The sequence below is a fragment of the Cyanistes caeruleus genome, chromosome 8 (genome assembly GCF_971803275.1).
Source record: "Cyanistes caeruleus chromosome 8, bCyaCae1.hap1.1, whole genome shotgun sequence".
In the NCBI taxonomy this organism is placed as follows: Eukaryota; Metazoa; Chordata; class Aves; order Passeriformes; family Paridae; genus Cyanistes; species Cyanistes caeruleus.
Genome location: NC_141708.1, coordinates 26,146,106 through 26,163,999, shown reverse-complemented (window position 1 = coordinate 26,163,999; position 17,894 = coordinate 26,146,106). Strand labels below are relative to the sequence as shown.

The window sequence follows — 17,894 nt, the reverse complement described above, 5'->3', positions numbered from 1 at the left end:
AGATGGGCCCAATGCTTGGCATGCAGAGCGTGGGCCCCTCCCAGCCACGGACGCTTTAGCCACGCTGGCATTATCTTTGCAAAGTCAGCTTGCTTCTGTGACCGAGGGGAAACTCTTACAGGATAACAAACAGCCACTAACACAAGATAAGGACTGTTAGTGAGAAATCATCTGTTGAGGCTGAGAGCTGCCTTGGCAGCCCTGTCCTGCTGTCGTGGCTGCTGGGGAGAGGTGATTCTGCTTTACATTCTACATAAAGCCACAATTCATCACTTTTCCTTCTGAGCTGCAGTTCATTTATCCCTGCGTGGTAACCTGTCATCTGCGCTCCTTTTTCATTTATAAGGAATAAGAATATGGTAAGATGGTAAATATACTGTCTTCTAGGATGTCACTCCATACTTATTAATAATACATGACATGTTAGAATTATTTAAAGGAAAACCAGAAATTTAGCATAACCTTTATCATAAATCTCGCTAGAAAAAAGGTCAGGATGGTTGGTGCCTGTAATGGTCAGGAGCCTCTAAGTAGCAAAGGAATTTAGGACAAATTCTGTGATTTGAGGGAAAATAGCTAAAACAAAAAAAAATCCTGATCTGACAGCATGTTATTAACAGCAAAGCCTCTTGTTAAAAGTAGGTTTAGTGGCACAACTGTACTTCAGGCTAAGGAAGAAGCTCTTTTCTATGGAAGAAGAGGTACACACCCTTTTTAGCTCAGAACCACAGACCAAACTGTAGGTCATTATTACTTTGTAGTACAGGGCATTTTAAACATCTCTGATAATACTAGGAATTCAAGTTTTTAAGATTCAGCCAATGACCTGCATAAGTGCCACTGGTAGCCATTAATTCAAATTAAAATTAACCCTGCTCAGACATTGGTGTAGCATTACAGGATGGCAAGAATTCCATTTATCAAACAAACTAAATCAAAACAAAGCGACATAAGAATTACTTCACCACTAGCATTTCATGTGCCTGAGAGGTGCACATTCAAATATCATTTTCTGCATTTATATGGAAATCAAGATAGCCTCCAACTGAACGGGTTATTGCATTCTGCTTTAATATACTGACCCTTGGCTTTCTGCTGTTATGAGCTTTGTCCCAGATAAGCCTGCGGTGATGGAAGTCTGCTCTCGAGGCAGAGAACACCTAAATGCCTCCACTCGGGTCAAAAAAAAGCTCCAGAAACTCTCAAAGCTCAGATTTCCATCAGAGAGAAGGTGGCTGAGGTACCTGTGCGTGAGAGGAGGGATAGGAAAATACTCTGGGAATACCCTGGGTGTCAAGGAGGCCTGCCAGGGGAGCCAGCAGCACTCCAGAATTCCCCTGGCATGGCAGGTCTGTGTCAGGCAGGCACAAGGCTCAGCTGATCCTCAGCCTCCTCTGCACAGCCACCTTTCTGCTGCCATTCAAAGGGAGCCTTGTTGTGCCTGCCAAGAGAAATCTCCCTCTGATTGCTAAAAGCTCAGATGAGCTACTTCAAAAGAAAATAAGCGTTTGTTGTTCCCTCTCTAGCAAAAACATATCCTGGAAGCTCAGGTTTATTACAGACTCCCATGTTTGTGCTGCTAATGATACCCCTGGTGAATGGGCATTAACATGGGGAAAACCACGGGCAAGGCAGACAGAAACCCGAGCGCTGCAATCAAGAGCTTCCTGCTGTCAGCAGGGATCTCTTGAGTGATTTTCCTGAATTCTTGCTTGGAATTCATCAGTGTGTGATGCCCCAGAGAGCACTAGGAGGGCTGTGTGCAGGCTGGCACAGCAGAGCTGAGGAGGATGGGGAGCCCAGCCCTTCCCACTCACAGGTGACACGACCCAAGAGGAGAGCACAAGGAGCCCTTCAACCCAAACTGCCTGCACAACTTGCTCCTTTAGCCTCACCCTAGAGGATCACAGATAGTGTCTTTAGTGAGTCTTAATGAGACTTATAAGTCTCGTTATCTTTTTAATTCCTCATTATTTTAGCTTCTTATTGTGATCCTGATCACTGCCATGATTTGTTAACCCATTAACCCGCAGCTTTTCCTAATCCAGCCGTGAAACAGAAGCCAGGCCCATCTCCTGGGGGTGTCCTCTCCGAGGCATGCACACAGGGAACAATTCCTGTGCCCAAATGCGCTTAGAGGGGAGCCCCCAAAGCAGGGAAATTGTTCTAGCATGTGGGAATATGCTTAACTTGTTTGAACATCATAGCTGAATACAGATTTTGGAGCCCTCAAGTTACAAATAAAGGATCTTCAGCATAAATCTTGGAATTTTTTTCCTAAATCAGTTTACAGAGGAAACAATTCTGTGTGTGGCCCACAGGCAAGGATTCTCTCAGCTTTAGCAAAAGGTTACTGAATATTTCCTCCACCCCTATACACCTGCCTCTAGAAGATACCTGCCTGAGTCAGAGGAGAGTGCCAGCAGCACGCTGCCGGTGCACTGAAATTTGCTTTTATTTCTGACTGTTCAAATTGCATCTGCAGGAAGCAGCTGGACAAAAATAACTCGAGGTGTATGAGGCATTTGGAAATGAACTGACATGTTGATTAGTAAATCCTGCAGCCTGTGCCAACCGGGTTTTAATTTATTTTTTTTTTTTACTAACATCTACAGTATTAATGAACTAAGTAGCAATTTCTCCCGTTGTTAACCTTCTCCTTGCAGCTACACAACGCCACGAATGCAGCTGCAGTTTGTGGGGTGTCCATACACAGCAGGACAGCTCCTGAAATGCTGTCACATCCCAGAAGGGCTCGAGACTTTCAGCAGCAGCCACATCACCTCAGGCTGTACCCACATTTTAGCTCATCCCACCACAGAACCCGGGGGGTGAGAGGGCAGAAGATCTCCATGTGAAAAACCAACCCTGTCTGTCAGTGCCTGGTGTGGAGCTGTCCTGCTCCCATCACTGCCTGAGCAACACGAAGGAGTGAGGGGCAGCTTGCCAAGCCACAGCTATGAAATCAAAAAGATGCTTCCCAGAGCGTGCTACCCATTATTTAATCCACTGTTTTGCTTCATAATGTAGCTGTTTCACATGTGAGGGAATTATTTCTAGTGTTTAATGATCGCCTGGGTTCACCCACCCCACAGCTCTGGTTCCAGCCAGTGATATTTAGGTTTTTTTTTGTGTCACTCCTATCCTGTTTCCTCAGCCCTAAAAAGGCTGAGTGCTAAAGGAAAATATGCCTATATGAGCTTTTATTAGGTTTTTTTGCCTGGACAACATAATATAATTAAACCAGTAAATTATTAGAGAAGCACATACCTGATTATAAAGCTCTTATGGGACAGTGAAATCAAATATCCTTTGGATCTTCTTTACAATTACCTAGAGGAGAATCAGCAGGGAATTAGCAATGACTGATACCTGGCCTTTGCTTGGCTTTCCAGGGCAGGTTTTGAGTGCCTGGCAGTACGAGGGGTGAGTGCCTCCTTATCTAGGCTGCATTGGAGCCATATCAATTTTTAATTAGTGGATATAAAAACCTGGTTTCCTGTGAGGTTGTTATCTTGGCTGGAAAGTGAATCAACACAAACTACATTTTAATACAACCTACTATAGAAGACCTGACAGTTTGCACTGCTGTAATTAGAGGCTTCTAGTGCTTCCCACCCTCTTGAAAGAGCAGAGTTCCTTTCAGGAGGCATGCAATCTTCTGTGTACAGCTCACATGGGCTGCAGAGTGCTGCTCTTTCAAAGCCTGAAAAATAACCAGGAAAGGTGGTTTTAAGCATGTGGCTGCACTACTGAGGAAATATATTAAGGGACCTGAACTCAACTTTAGCTATTAACAGTCCTCATCATATTTATGGTGTTACTGGCCTTTGAGGAGACAGAAAACTATGAATTTGTTTTTCTTATGAAATAATCTTTTGAAACTTTGGATTGTGAAGAATGCTGCTCCACGGGCACCTGGCTGCTATTTAATACAGGCACATCATCCTCTGCAGACTTTTAAAGTGAATCTACACTTGGAAAAAAAAAAAAAATCTCAGGAGAGGAGACTCCTCATCTGTGATCAAAATTGTGAATGTCTGTACTGTGGGCACAACAAACTGACAAATGCACACTTGTATATACGAAAAACACATTAGCCAATATTTCTGCATGAGAGGGAGTCAGAGGCCTCAAATTTATAGCCAGGCATTAAATATAGAGAAGAGATTTCTTTCTCACCTGAAGCTATCTCTGACTGATTTACACCCTGAAGTATGAGCAATAGATTCTGCCTCATACTCTGCCATGCATTCTCTTCACTTATATCACTGAACTGCCACTACAAAACACATGGTGGAGGTTTTGCCTGGTGGAAGGAGAAGCCATCCCACTGCAGCCTTGAGCCTCAGCAAATCACAGCTGAATTTTAGAGGAGAAAAGAATTTGATGCCTGTGCAAGGTGACGCTTGTGGACATTTAGAGACTTCCCTCCCATGCTCCCCCCAAAGAAAAAGAATAAACCTCAAAAAACACTGAATACAGCATCAGGCTTATAGCTGCTCTGTTCAGAATTAATTCGGTATTAAGTCATGGGTGGAGAAATCCTCTGCCCACTGCTCTGGCTATGGAGGGAGCATCCTGCACTGGGTGGGGTTCGTAGTCCTCCTCTGCAGATTCACATCCCTGACCAGATCCCCCCAGTTCTACCCAGGCACCCAGGGGCTGATGGCACTGGGAGCACAGGAGAGCTGGGAAAGGGGACAGCAGCCTCCTGCCTTGCTATTTCCCCAGGGAAAACCTTACATAATGGGAACAGCCCCGAGCTGCTGCTTCCAGCCCTTGCAGCAAGCGTGACATGGTTCCCCTGCAATAATCTGAACAGCATTTCCCTGGCACAGCAGTGCTGAGGACATTGTGACTGCAGCTCTGTGACACCGTGCATCCCTGCTAATGCCTGCTCTCCTGCAAACAAAACCCACCCTCTCTGCTCCCAACATACCTGAAGAATCAGCTCATCCTTAGAAACGCTGACCCACTGAGAGAACAGCTGACAGCAATTCAGAGTTCTTTGTAATTTCAATTCAGTGGGTCATTCCTCTTACAGTCAAATGATGACATTTAATTTTCACGAGATTATGCAGTACGTGTTTGAATTGTGGGCACAGAGTAGTCAAAAACGGGGAAAGAAGTCAATTTAATCTCTTTTTTTCCTCCTTTAGGTGTGTTTAAAATGAAACTCAGTTCATCAGCTGGGAGTCACTGCTGTGGTGGGTTAGACATAACAACAGATGATCAATTGATGGTCTGTGACATTAAATGAACAAGAAAGGATACCTTCAACATTGAATATACATGCCATGAAACAAGTAAAAGCAAATAATAGGAATTTCTTGACAGCACCCTGGTCTTACCCGGAATATAAAATGAAATTAGTCTTCAGTCACTTGGAAGAAATGCATTTTCCTTTCCAAATGCATTCAAAATATTTCTGACACGCTTTTAAACCTGAATGTCTGTTAATACAAATATGATGCTTCTTTCAGTTTAACAGTATCAAGACACTTTCCATGTACTTAGGCAACACTGTCTTTAGTGAGAGCAGTTGAAAATATGATAAACAAGAGTATCAAGGAGAATTAACTAGTAAATAAAGTTTATTATTTATGTTTCAGAGGTTTTCAGTGTGACAGACTGCTTTATTTCTATGCTTTGTTTCACTTTTCTGCCTTTCTTTTCAAGTGATGAAGAGGCAAAAACCAAATAAATATAATGCAGATGACAAAGGTTTTTTTTAAAAAATAAAACTGCTGGAGTAGTCACATCTTTAGACAGCATATACCACAGTTGGAAAATTCATAAATAAAAGAAACATGAGATGACATGTAAAGAAATTCAACAAATATCTTCCATCTCAAAGTGCTCTGAAGCCTGATTTCTGCAAAGCTAGCTTTGATACCTTTGCAGTTGTAGTCTTCCCTGATAATTGTATTTGACAGAAATTCCTTTAGAAGTCAAAATGAACCTATTACTAAGCACATTTTTCTACAAGGGGGACAAAAAAGCAGCTTTGCCTCTCTCTCTCCATTTGCACAAGTATTCACAGCCTGTTTTTTGTTGTGCCATTTGGTCCCTGCCTGCTGCAGAAGGGAGGATTCTGCATTTGCACTGCTGGAGTCACTCCAGATTTCAGCGCTCAGAGAACAAACACTGCACACACACCCACCTCAAGTTTGAAATGCTACCTTTAGCATTATCCACACAAACTGCAGCTCACGTCCCACGGGGCTCCTTGCAGATAGCTGTCTGTGCAAAAGGCATCCTGAGCTTATTCTTGTTTAGGCTCCATCTTCCCTGCCTTAAAAACCTGGGGGTTGTACATTCATTATCGTCTGGAAGAGGTTGCAGACACCCATCATTAAAGATTCATTCCAGAAAAGCTTCAAAGGGAAGGAAAACTTCCCTGGTTTTTCTTTTCCCTAGCTGTACTGGCTCTCCTGATGGAATTTGAGAGAGCTTAGTTTATTCTGCTTCTGGATGCTCTGCCTACCATTTCTTTGATTCTCTGCAACAAATCTGCAGTCATAAAATGTTTGAAATCGGCCTCCAGCCAGAATCTGCCAAGGTTTTCCCAGGTGACTTTTCCTCTCCATTTAGTTGATATATACCAAACAACACTGCAAAGGCACACAAACACACCCACACCAAAACAAACAAACAAACCCCAAACAAAAAAACCAAACCAAAAATCCAAACCAGAGCAACAGCAACAGAAAACCCAACCAACCAAACCCACCCTGCATTTTCTGTCACCATGATGTTTGAATGACAACACTGATCTTCAAAATGTGACATCAAATGGGTTTTTCCCCTTTTAAAATGAATGCTTTCCCACAGCCATATATAAACCACAAAACACAAACATACTACACGCTTTTCCTGGGCCTTTCCTAAAAGTAGAGCTACCAAATCAGAGTTAAATTTTTGTTAGCAACCATTAAAAATACATGCATGAACAGCAATTTAAGCATGAATTGTAAGTATGAATTGCAAATCACCCATAAACAGGAAAATTTGAAAGTGAAATAGAATGCAGTAAGATTTAATTAAGGGCAAATTAAAGCATTGCCACCACTTTTAATATGATTCTTTGCTACCACTTTCTTTTGAAAAACAACTCGACTGCCAAACTGCTGAAATAATCCAACTGCTGAATAAATCCAATATTGAGGAGACATACAGAGGCAAATTTTGCTGTGTTTTAACTTTTCTGTGCATGTTCTTTCCTTTTTTCTCCTGTTCCTCATCTCTATTTCCTGACTTTGCTTTCCCTGCTCTCTAATATTCTCTCGTGCAGTTTTCCCAGCAGGCACTAAGTGCAATCCTGGGGCTGGAGAGCTTCCCAGGAGGAACTTCTGCTGAGAAAACTGAAGCTGTAGATCTCCAGGAGTTTCAGCAATCCCAGCAGTCTTTCTGTACAGCCTGAGATGTAACCTGTACACATTCCTGAGCTGCAGTATTTCACTTACAGTCCTATAAAAAATACCAAACAATTTAACTTTTCTGGAAAGTAATCACTTCTTGGGAAAAGTAACATTTTCATTGGGCTTTGGCCACTCAAGGTGTTTAGAGGAAATCAGTGAGTGTATATACAACCCCATGTGGGCTAATGGGATGCTAAAAGCACACCTGACTGAAACCCCATCCTTGGGGCTTCAATGTGCACATGTTTGAAAAATTTAGTCAAGTGTTTCAGGCTCTATTCCCTGGCTGCAGGGGCTCTATTTTCTGTGTGGTGAGTGCTAAAAGTCTGATTAAACAATTCATTAGCACCCCAGCAGATTTTCTATTAACTACTGAAATATAAACTTTGAACAGAAAACCATTCAGACAAGTAACCCAAAGTCCATCCTGGTTTTCAGAAGCATTCAGGCTTTTCTTTGCTTTGTTTATTGGAAAGACAAGTGATTTCCTGCTGAATGAAGCAGAAGAGGCAATCATTCATATCCATTCAAGTTATGGCCCTGATAGGAAGAGTAGGTCCTCCCCAGCTTCCCACCTCCATAGGGAAGTGTATATAGCATCCATATAGGAATATCTCCAGAGTGCACCACCACTGCTGAGCCATGAGAAGGCTAAGAAAACACACAAGTTGAGCCTTTTCTATTGTTATTTTCAGTTTTCCCTAAAGCAACTGTAGTGAAAAGAACCTCAACACCACTATGTGTTTTTTTAAAGTGTGCTACATGTTAGATATCCCAAGACACAAAAAGGTGTTTCTTGGACCCTCATTTTGCCATACTGCTAGTTATGAAAATCTATGGGAGAGGCTGCTCAGTCTTCTGTTCAGTCAGTAATTGTATTTAAACATTTAAAATGTCTAATAAATCAATCACCTTGAACTGCTGAAAAGCAGTAGCCACATTAAAAGTTAAAGTACTCTTTTCCTAACAGGAACTCCCACAGAGGACATTCAAAATATGAATTCCAAGAACATTATTTTGGGATGGTTTTTGTTGGGTATCTGTGGAAATACAATTTTAAAGTACACAGGTAGTATCAATGTAGTTTAGTGCATCTGTTCTTGGAAGTCTGAAAACCCGATTCTTTAAATCATTCTGCTCACAAACCGAGTGTCGTGCTGCTCCAAACAGTGCCTGGAGTTTGTGTGTGGTTTCACCAGATTACACCAATTAATTGTGAGGCCTGGGGCACGCCAGGCACCTCAAGGGTCTGCCTGGGCAGCAGGAGCACTGCCAGTGCTGACCTAAAACAGATCCCTCACTCCTGCCAGCGTGCAAGAGAACTGCTTTATTTCCTTTGGTCTGTAAATGAAATAGAGCTACATGGTTTATTAGTGCCCACTGGGGGGATCTTTCTCGAGGCAAGCAGCCTCCATTTGATCTGACAGATTTCTGCTTGATTCTCTGCCTGTCAGGAGCCTCAAAACTTATGTTTGGGCATGCTGGCTTCTGTATCCCAGCCTTTGCAAATGCTTCCCTTGGGCTTTGTGGAATTTGCCTTAGAAGACTTTGCTCCATCCAGTTTCTCTTCAAACAGTTTCACATCACCTTTAAGAGCTCACATGTGGGCTGGAATCACTGAAACACTCAAGCAGAGTGGCCCTGAGAAATAAGTGAGGGTGGGCAGAAGGAGGAGGTCTGGCCAAACCAATAAGCCTCTTTTCTTAAAGGATACCAGAAGGCAGAGACTATTTGTGGTAACACAGAAGGAAATCAAGGTATTTCTGCTCTCCAATTCATTTATTCAATTTGTTAGGATTAAGTTTTACAAGTGTCTGCAGGCACTAACAATAAACATGGGTTTGTCAAACACTAACTTGTAGCAGTCCAATTTCCACCCCAAACAGGAGAAGAGTTTTCCTTGCAGGCAGGAAAACCCCAGCAGAACACATGCTTTGATTATAATAAAGACTTTTGATACTCTGATATAACACAGAAAACATGGGCTAATGAAACCACTGAGAAATGAAGGCTGAATGGTAAAACAGTGCTTTGCAATTATCAAGTTTTCATTTTTTAACTGGGGGAGACACTGGCTGAAGTCTTCCTTGATGGAAGGGAGCAAGGTGGCTCCAGAAAAAAAGCACCTGAGTAGAGAGATCTGTAACAGTCCTCAAATACTCACAGACTTACAGACAAAGTAGAAAATGGAAAACTTCTCTGCATGTCAAAGGAGAAGAAACCAAGTTAAGTCTTGCAGCAAAAGCATTAAAGGGTTAGAATATGAAGTGAGTAGAAGGAGCTGTCCAGGGAAATTGCACAAGTTTTGGAGAGTTTGACAAGCACCTGTCCAAAGTCCTGCTTTTTCTTTGGCTTCCTATTGTCCCTTTCCAGCCCTATTTCCTGAAGCTGCAGCACAGACTTCTTTCCTTAACCTAAGAAAGGGTGACTTACTTAAAGTATGAGTGATGCCAAAAGTGACCAAAACCAGATCACACCTCAGCATCTTGGCAGTCCTTAACTAAGCAATTCTAATTTGGCAGAATAATGTTTATATGTCTTTGGGACTCCTATTTCACACACACACAAAAAATTGATTTTTATTACAGTCAACAACAGATTTGCTCTCAAAGGTTTCAGTGAATTTAGCATCTACAAAATCACCCCTGTTAAAAATGCAGTATCTCTTTCCACAGCAACCTACAGAAGTAAATACTCTTATTCTTTAAGCAGGTGGACAAGAGAGAACATGCATGAATTTCCTGAAATTCTGCTGTGTTTGTGGGAGCTTAATATATGGCTACTGTATTAACAGGCTGAGACACACCACTTGTGTCTGATACAGCACTTGTTTACGATTCTCACTTCAGCTATTTGCACTGGTGCTCAAACTCCCTGGGCTGATGTTCTGTAGAACGTGCTAGGGAATAGCATGTCCCCCTCCATCTGCCCATTTTGACCACAAAAGTAGATCACTTAAAACAAGGGTAATGATGAAATCTAGAAAGAAGCATGTTAGGACAATATGAATCAAGCAGAAGCAGAGGAGTTCAGCAATTCTCATTATAGCAAAAAGTGAGTTCTTTCTTCAGGTACAAACACAGCACCAAACCACGCTCTCTCTCTGCTCAAAAAGCTGTTTGCTGTACCTCAGAAATCTGCCCTGCACTTGTCCTTCTCAATCTTGCCCACAACCACTAATTTGGTGACTGCACTGCTGCAGAAATAACAAATGGGATTAGGATCTACCTTCCTCCGTGGGAAGCTCCCTCCACATCAGCCTTTAGCAGACACTGGTTCCCATGCAGGAGGCCCAGGGCTCTGTGGAGCCCAGCTCTGGGCTGAGGAGAGGCCGGTGTGGCTGCTGGCAGAGCTGGGAGCTGCTGCCAGGGCACACACAGGATTATTTACTGCTGACAAAGCACTGGGAGCCATCAGATGTGCTTCACTGCTGCTTGTGGTACTCCTGCTGTCTGCTGCCACAGTTATCTGCTAGGCTGAGAAGGTTTGATTGTCCTGCTGCGTGGGAACAGAAGCCTGGGCTGCTCATTTCAGGACACAGAGGCAGGCACTGGGGTCTGCCAAGCCTGGCTGCCATCCCCCTGCAGCCCATCCTCTGCAGCTCTTCTCTCCTCTCTCCAGAAAGTCACAGGTGCTGCTGCTTCAGCAACTGCCAAGCACACAGACACTCCAAAACACTCTCTCAGAACAATGGTGCCGCCACAAAAAGCCTGTTAAAGGTACCAAATGCTCTTTCTGAGCCTCATGGATAGCAGCACCCCGGTGGAAGGAGGGGCATCTCTTAAAGCCCACCTGCGGGGTCTGAAACAAAGGCAAGCAAGAGAGACAGAGTATCAGTAATGAGGAGTAATAGAAATGGAATTCCAGTATGTGTTTTGAAACAGCAGCCACAGCAGGAGCTCTCCTTTGATGCTAAAGCATATCAGCCCAAAGAATAAAATGGAAACTTGATTCAGCCTCTCCTACACATGTAAGCAATAAGAAGGCTGATTCAGAAGGAGCTCTGCTGTGGCAGCAGGGCCAGGACAGGAGCCAGGTGCACAGGGACCCAGCATCGCTGCCACGCTGCCCTCACCAGCCCTGCTCACTCAGAGGGCACACAGGAGGGGAGACAGCACAACTCTGTGCACCAAAGAGAGGACCTGAGCTAGTGCAGGAAGCCTGATGAAATCCCCTCTGCTAACCTCAGGCTCCAAAATGTCATCCCCATGTACCCTGTGATGGCACAGAGTGCTGCTTTGATTTGGAGGAGCTCTTCTCAATGCAGAAACATATTTTAACAGCTGGCAAGCCACTTGTGTGAATCTGAAGAACCCAATACTCTGGGAAATGTCCCACTAATAATGAGAACAAGTATTGAGACCTCAGTAACCAATACATATGGCTCCAAAAAGCCAGAAAAGCCCTGGAAGACTTGGTACTGCCATCACAGCTGGGGAAATGCCCTTCACAGACAGATGATCAGGACTGACACAAGTGTTCCTGCCCCACAGAGGAAAGAGAATACAGCTGTTAAATCCCTGCATATCTTGGTCTCAGGGGGTCTCCCACATCTTTCAAGATGACAAGAACCTGCTTTTCAACATGAGAAATAAGCTAGGGGAGCCATTTCTTGTCCTCCTGTCCAAGAACCCTTCTAACCCCTTTATCTTTGCTTTCCCCACAGCCACAAAACTCTCCACATCGCTTTCAGTCCTGACTGTCACTAAGCTCATTTTGTAAGACAAAGATAAATAAAAGGTTGTCTTTAGTTTCAAAGTAATGCTGTCCCATGCATTCTGAAACTCAACTGGGATTCTGTGTCCCTCCACAGCGTTTTGTGTGTTGCTGAGGGCCCTCCTTGTTACTTGTGGTTGCTGCTTCCTTGGGACTGCTGGGGCTGGGAATGATTTCCTTTCCCATGGTGGTTATTGCAAAATGACTAAAAATATCCTTGGCTTCCTTTCCCCAGTCTCCACCTGAATACAGATGAGGTGTAGCACTAGTCTTTGTCAAAAATCACCACACTTGGATCACAGATCTTCAAGTCTCACTCACATTCAGCTGAGAGCTGCTTGATTTTCCCCCACGTGCAGGGAAGTGTTTTAGGAAAATGTTTATTTAGGTTTTGCTATAATAATGTCAGGCCAACTGCTAACCCCCATCAAGAATCCAAGGCAAAACCTGAATTATTTGAGTAATTAGATATAAATTCCTTCAAGACTGATAAAACTGCTAGTACCTCTGCCTTTGATCAAGTTCCCAATTCTTTGTTAGCATTGTGAAATTAAAAATAAGACTTTATTTTGGTGGGGGGGAGGGAAGAAAAAAAGAAAATAATCTGAAAACTAAAGCAAGAGGGCTGCTTCCCAAACCAGGCATAATTTATCTTCAGTTTGACAGAAAGCACCCCCACCCAAAGTCTCTGGCTGGCTGGATTCACTACCTCTACAGGTAACTTCTTGTATTTTTTCTGGGTATTTTAGTTGCTTTTCATTTTTCTGCTCCTGAATCCTTCTTAAGACTTCACTACTTGTATCATAAATGGCCTATTATAGAGTACTTGAGAGAAAAATTCCGTATTTTCCCCCTTTACCTACCCCAAATACCCCAGGGGTATGCTAACCATGAATCCTATTCCTTATTATCTTCGTATTCCAGACAGAGAAGTTTACACAATTTCCAAACTGACTCTCATTTTGGTAATCTTGCCCAAAAAACTGCTTTTTTTTGCAGAGCACAAATCAAACACTGGTCCACTCCACCATACATTGCTTTGGGATTTTACATTGTCTAGATGCATTTTTATTTTCCCTCAGAAACCTCCAATCCTTTCTTTTAGATTTTATTTTTAAAACTGTGTTTAAATTGTTTCTTAGGTTTTACAATCATGGATAAACTAATCACCAACTATCAGACTTCTGCACTCTCTGCTTTTATCACCAAGTTTCATGCAAATACTTATGTATTTGTAATACAAAATAGTAATTATTCTGAATTACACGAAGTTTAATCTAAGGAAAAATCCACATACTCTCCAGCAAAATACAGCAGAAGCAGCAGGGCAGATCATGCAGAGGCAGTGTCAGGGACCTCTGACATCTTTCTAATGAGCAGCTCCAGCATTAGTAGAAAGACCACATCCAGCTCTTGCTAATCAGTTGCTAAAGTAATGATGGTTTCAATCACCCTGATGAAGTTGATGACAATGATTAAGCTGGCTACTTAAAATGTCTTCTTGATTAAAGTGATATTTAATCCATAAATCATGAATTTCACTCCTGTTTGGTTTCATGATGCATCTTTCATGAAACTCAGGTGAGAACTTTTCTTCTCTGGTGACAAACCCCTTTGAGTTCTCCCCATTTAATTTCACAGGAATGGACTGAAGGGGGCTTTGCCCACCTAAGAAATGAGGTGTTAGACAATCAGCAAGGATTCAGCTAACACCTCTTCTTGCACACAACAGCAGCCCAACAGTTTTAGGCCTCTAAATACAAGAAGGAGAAATTCAGCCTCTGGCATTGTGAATTTTGGACCCTAGGTAGTCTCAGACTTCAAACATACAGTAAATCATAATGTTATTTTTCCATCATCTTCAACTAGATAAAGTATTTCTAGCACACAAAAGAAATCTAACAAGTCCTGATAGGGAACACTTGCTTCCTCTTCTCAAACACACATGTGATTACCTCAGTGATAATCTAGGGGGAAAAAAGGAATACTGTTATGTTGGAGTATCCACAGCTCTGATAGTGCTGCTTGAAATTCTCTCTGTGCACTGGATTACTCCTTCCCAGGATTTGTAAGACATTAGTAGAATATTTCATCAGAAGACTGCTAAACTGAAAGGTTTCAAGTAAAACTGGTGTTGCAATTACTTCAGGTCACTGTAGCAATATAAAAATAGTAACTTATTGAGAAAAGGAATTAATAGCCCAGTACAGTAATATAATTAGTGATAGCTTTCTAAGAAAGGTGAATCCATTTAATTCATTGAGAGAAAAAGCTCTGTGCTAGAGAACTTAAACTACGCTGGCTTAATTAACTGGATAGGAATAAGAAGTTAATTTGATGTGAAACCAGAAGTTATGTATCTATACCTTGCTGGTCTACATTTACAGTAAAATTATCACCAATCAACTTATAAGCACTGTTCAATTCAAACTAAATCTTCCAGAGCAAGACATACCCTACAGAGCTTGGGTCAAGAAGCCTGTGGTGAAATACAGGCTGCTAAGAGAAGAAAAGCACCAGATTTCCTGAAGACCTGGCCAAACCCAGAACCATCTTTTTATTTTAAAGAAAGAAAATCCTGAATAGCTGTCATAGCTGTTATTCCTGGTATAAATCCCAACCTAGAATAGCAGCTCTGTTTTTAGAAGAGCAGCAGCAACCTATCAAGCATGACATAGAGAAAAGAACTAGAGCAGGAGATGCCATAGGAGAAGCCCTGAGAAGGGCAACTGGCAACTTCACGTAGGACATTGAAGAGAAAAGCAGGGGACACACTGCAGCTGTAGGGATTTGTGTTATCTGTTGGGGGGAAAACCATATTTTCTCTATTCCCATCAGCCAGGTTCCCTGCACTGGAACATGTTCTGAAATAAGAGATGTAATGGGAAGAGACTGTTAGAAGAGAGAGACTCGGAGTGCAGCACGACAGGCACGTGTATGCCTGCAGCACCAGTGTGATGGGAGGATCAGCACCACCCCAGGCTACAGGAACTAGTTTTAAGTTAGTTCCTAAAATTCAGTCCCTTAGCCTTCTCTGGCCTGACCTCAAGAGTAAAAAAGAAAAACAAGTAAAATAGCTAATCTCTCAACCTAAAGAGCCTTTTATTTTTTTTTTTTTTTCCTTCCCTCCTCTAGTTTCTTTGATTCTTGAAAAATAAATCAGCTCTGCAGGAAAACACCATCTTTCCATTGGATTATTCAGTGTACTTCATCCATCATTCCCAGCCCAAGCCACCTGTCAGTCTGAAGAGTTAGGAAGTACAGGTGTGGGTCAAGAACACCCAGGCACCACTAATCACAGCCTTCACCTGCAAATAGTCCCTCTCTGGTTTTTCTCTCAGGTGATTATACTGAGATAAATTTATATTTGGAGCCACCTCTTTTTCTGGTAGACAATTATCAAGAAGTCTTATTCTCAGAGTAGATTCTCTCACCTAGTTCTGCAACCAGCTCCTCTTTTCTGACCTGGAACTGTCCATCTGGCTTATACCCATCTGAATATGGAGCAGGTTCACAGGTTTTGTTCCCCAGGCCGTTGGCACATGGATATCCCAAAATATGTCTTCATCTTGAGACCCACCCTTTCCCCAGGCCTTGCCTTCCTTCAATTCCTCTGCTATCCACTGCCAGAGGCTCCCAAAATGCCAGCCTCTTCTTTGCACCTCAGTAAATCTTACTGTAACAATGCTTATAAATAACAAAGAGAAAAGCACAAAGAGGGCAAACCCAGGGTTTTGTGAGTGGTTGCTCTTTTGCTGCCTGCCCAACTCTGATTTCATCTCTCACTATACTGAAGGAGAAAAAGTAAAAAAGAAGCAAGCTCTTTGACTTAAGGTTAAAAAACATCCAGGACCTACAGACATAAGTGCACTATTTTAAGCAGTATTAAATTGGTAGCAAACACTATTTTGGGGAGGAGCACATGAACTAAATTAGTTTCACTATCTTTGCAGAGACATTTTGCAAGTAAGCAAGCACTTCACTGTGACCTGCTTGTGCAAGTCCTGGAAATAAAACATACTTACAAGTAAGACTTATTCTTATTTTGCATAGTACCAATAACATTTCTATAAGTATTTTGCTAGCAAGTAACTGCAGAGCTTCCCATTAGCAGTAGGCATAACTTGAACTATAGCTTGAGAAGTAAACATTTTTAACAACTTGCTATGGATCTGTGAAGGGTATTAAAAAGGTTGAACAGATTTGAATTGAATTAAATTGAATTAAAAACATTTAGCAGGAAACTTTTTGTCTTGCAGATGACAGCCTTAGCAAAGTGGTTTCAGGTATTAGGATACAGCTCATCACAAGGCATTCCTGATGCTGTGTGATACCTGCTGTAGCCTTGCTTCAGAAAGCATTCTTAATTAATGTGTTTTTGGCAAAGACAATACCATAAAAACATAAAATTTTAAGTAAGTATCAAACACGACTCTTAACAGGAATTCTGGGAGCTTCTCTCATCATTCTTATTTGTTTGAAGCTGAACCCTTGAAAGTTCACAGAGTTCCTTTGCACCCAGGATGTTTTATGGGATAGTTGGACAGCAGGCAGTGTCTATCATGGCATAAACTGTGCTCTAAATAAGCTTCATATTTTTCCATTCTGGAAAGGAGCAAACAACAATCTTACCCTTGTGTTTAGGGGAAATCTAAGGAGATTTTCTTTTAGCAAGCATGGAGATTTTCAAATCACCCATAGCTCTAAATAGCATAAATACCTTAATCCCTGCTCAGTCTAATAAACCAAGTTACTACACCACAGAATAAATAAAATACCTACTCTAGGATACATTCAGCACAAAACAAAGAGAGAAAAACGAACAAACCCAAATGCCTTTAAAAAAATCACATTTAGGAAAAAGCCTCCTACCACAACCATACCTCCAGAGCTGCCTCCTCCCAGCAGGACAGGACCCTTCTGGTGCAGGCACACCAGGAGAAGAAACCTGAAAGGTGGGGAGACAAAGGTTGTCCTCAGGGGTTCCAGCTGTGACTGCAAACCAGGTGAACAGCTCAGCCCAACACAGGTGTAGGCTGCCCTTGGGTGGGAGCCTTATCTGGGGCAGCATTATACAACCACCCAAATCTGCCCTAGGCAAAAGGGAAAACCTTCTTCTTAACCCAGGGGACTTCAGCATCAAACTCACTCAAGTGCCTGTGCCTCAAGGGTATGAGGTGCCTGGAAGAGCAGCTTTGAAAGTAAAATACCTTTTTTTTTTTTTGCTGTTTTGTCAGTGTGCTCAGAAGCACTTGGACTGACACTGCTCATGTAAGGCAGATTGCACACAAAAATCATGCAGAAGCAGAAGCCAAGTATCAGATCCAGAGAGCTATTCTGAACCACACAGAAAAATAAAAGGAAAAGCCAACAGAAAAAGCCCAAGTGCAGAAGGAACATGGGGATCTGCAAGACAGCATTCAGGAGTGATGGGGGAGCAGAACTGAGCTGGAGGGGAGCTGGGGAGCACCCACAGCCCTGCACCTGCCTTCTCTTGCCTGGGTTCAGGGAGCTCAGCTCACCGTGGGCAGAGCTGATGGTGTCAGGGACCCACAGAGCCTCGGGACTGAGGGGTCCCTGGCATCAGACATTTTGGAAGCACTCAAGCAGAGAGGCTCCTTGAGATTTGGATGATGAAGCAGCTCACCATGGAGTGGTTCAACACAAACTTCTGGGGATGTGCTTGAAAACATGACACTGGGCACGAGGGGAAGGGAGGGACATCCCTGCAGAGTGGCATGTGGGGCAGTGAGG

The 17,894-nt window shown here is 42.7% G+C and overlaps 1 long non-coding RNA gene across 1 annotated transcript; it reads right to left on the bottom strand.

Annotated features, from left to right (window-relative positions):
- Positions 1-1,155: 1,155 nt before the first annotated feature.
- On the bottom strand, positions 1,156-3,641 carry LOC111931676 (uncharacterized). Its single transcript, XR_015289833.1, has 3 exons — positions 3,563-3,641; positions 3,271-3,333; positions 1,156-1,244 (listed from the first exon to the last, which is right to left on the bottom strand). It is a non-coding gene; the product is annotated as an uncharacterized LOC111931676 (long non-coding RNA).
- Positions 3,642-17,894: the final 14,253 nt, after the last annotated feature.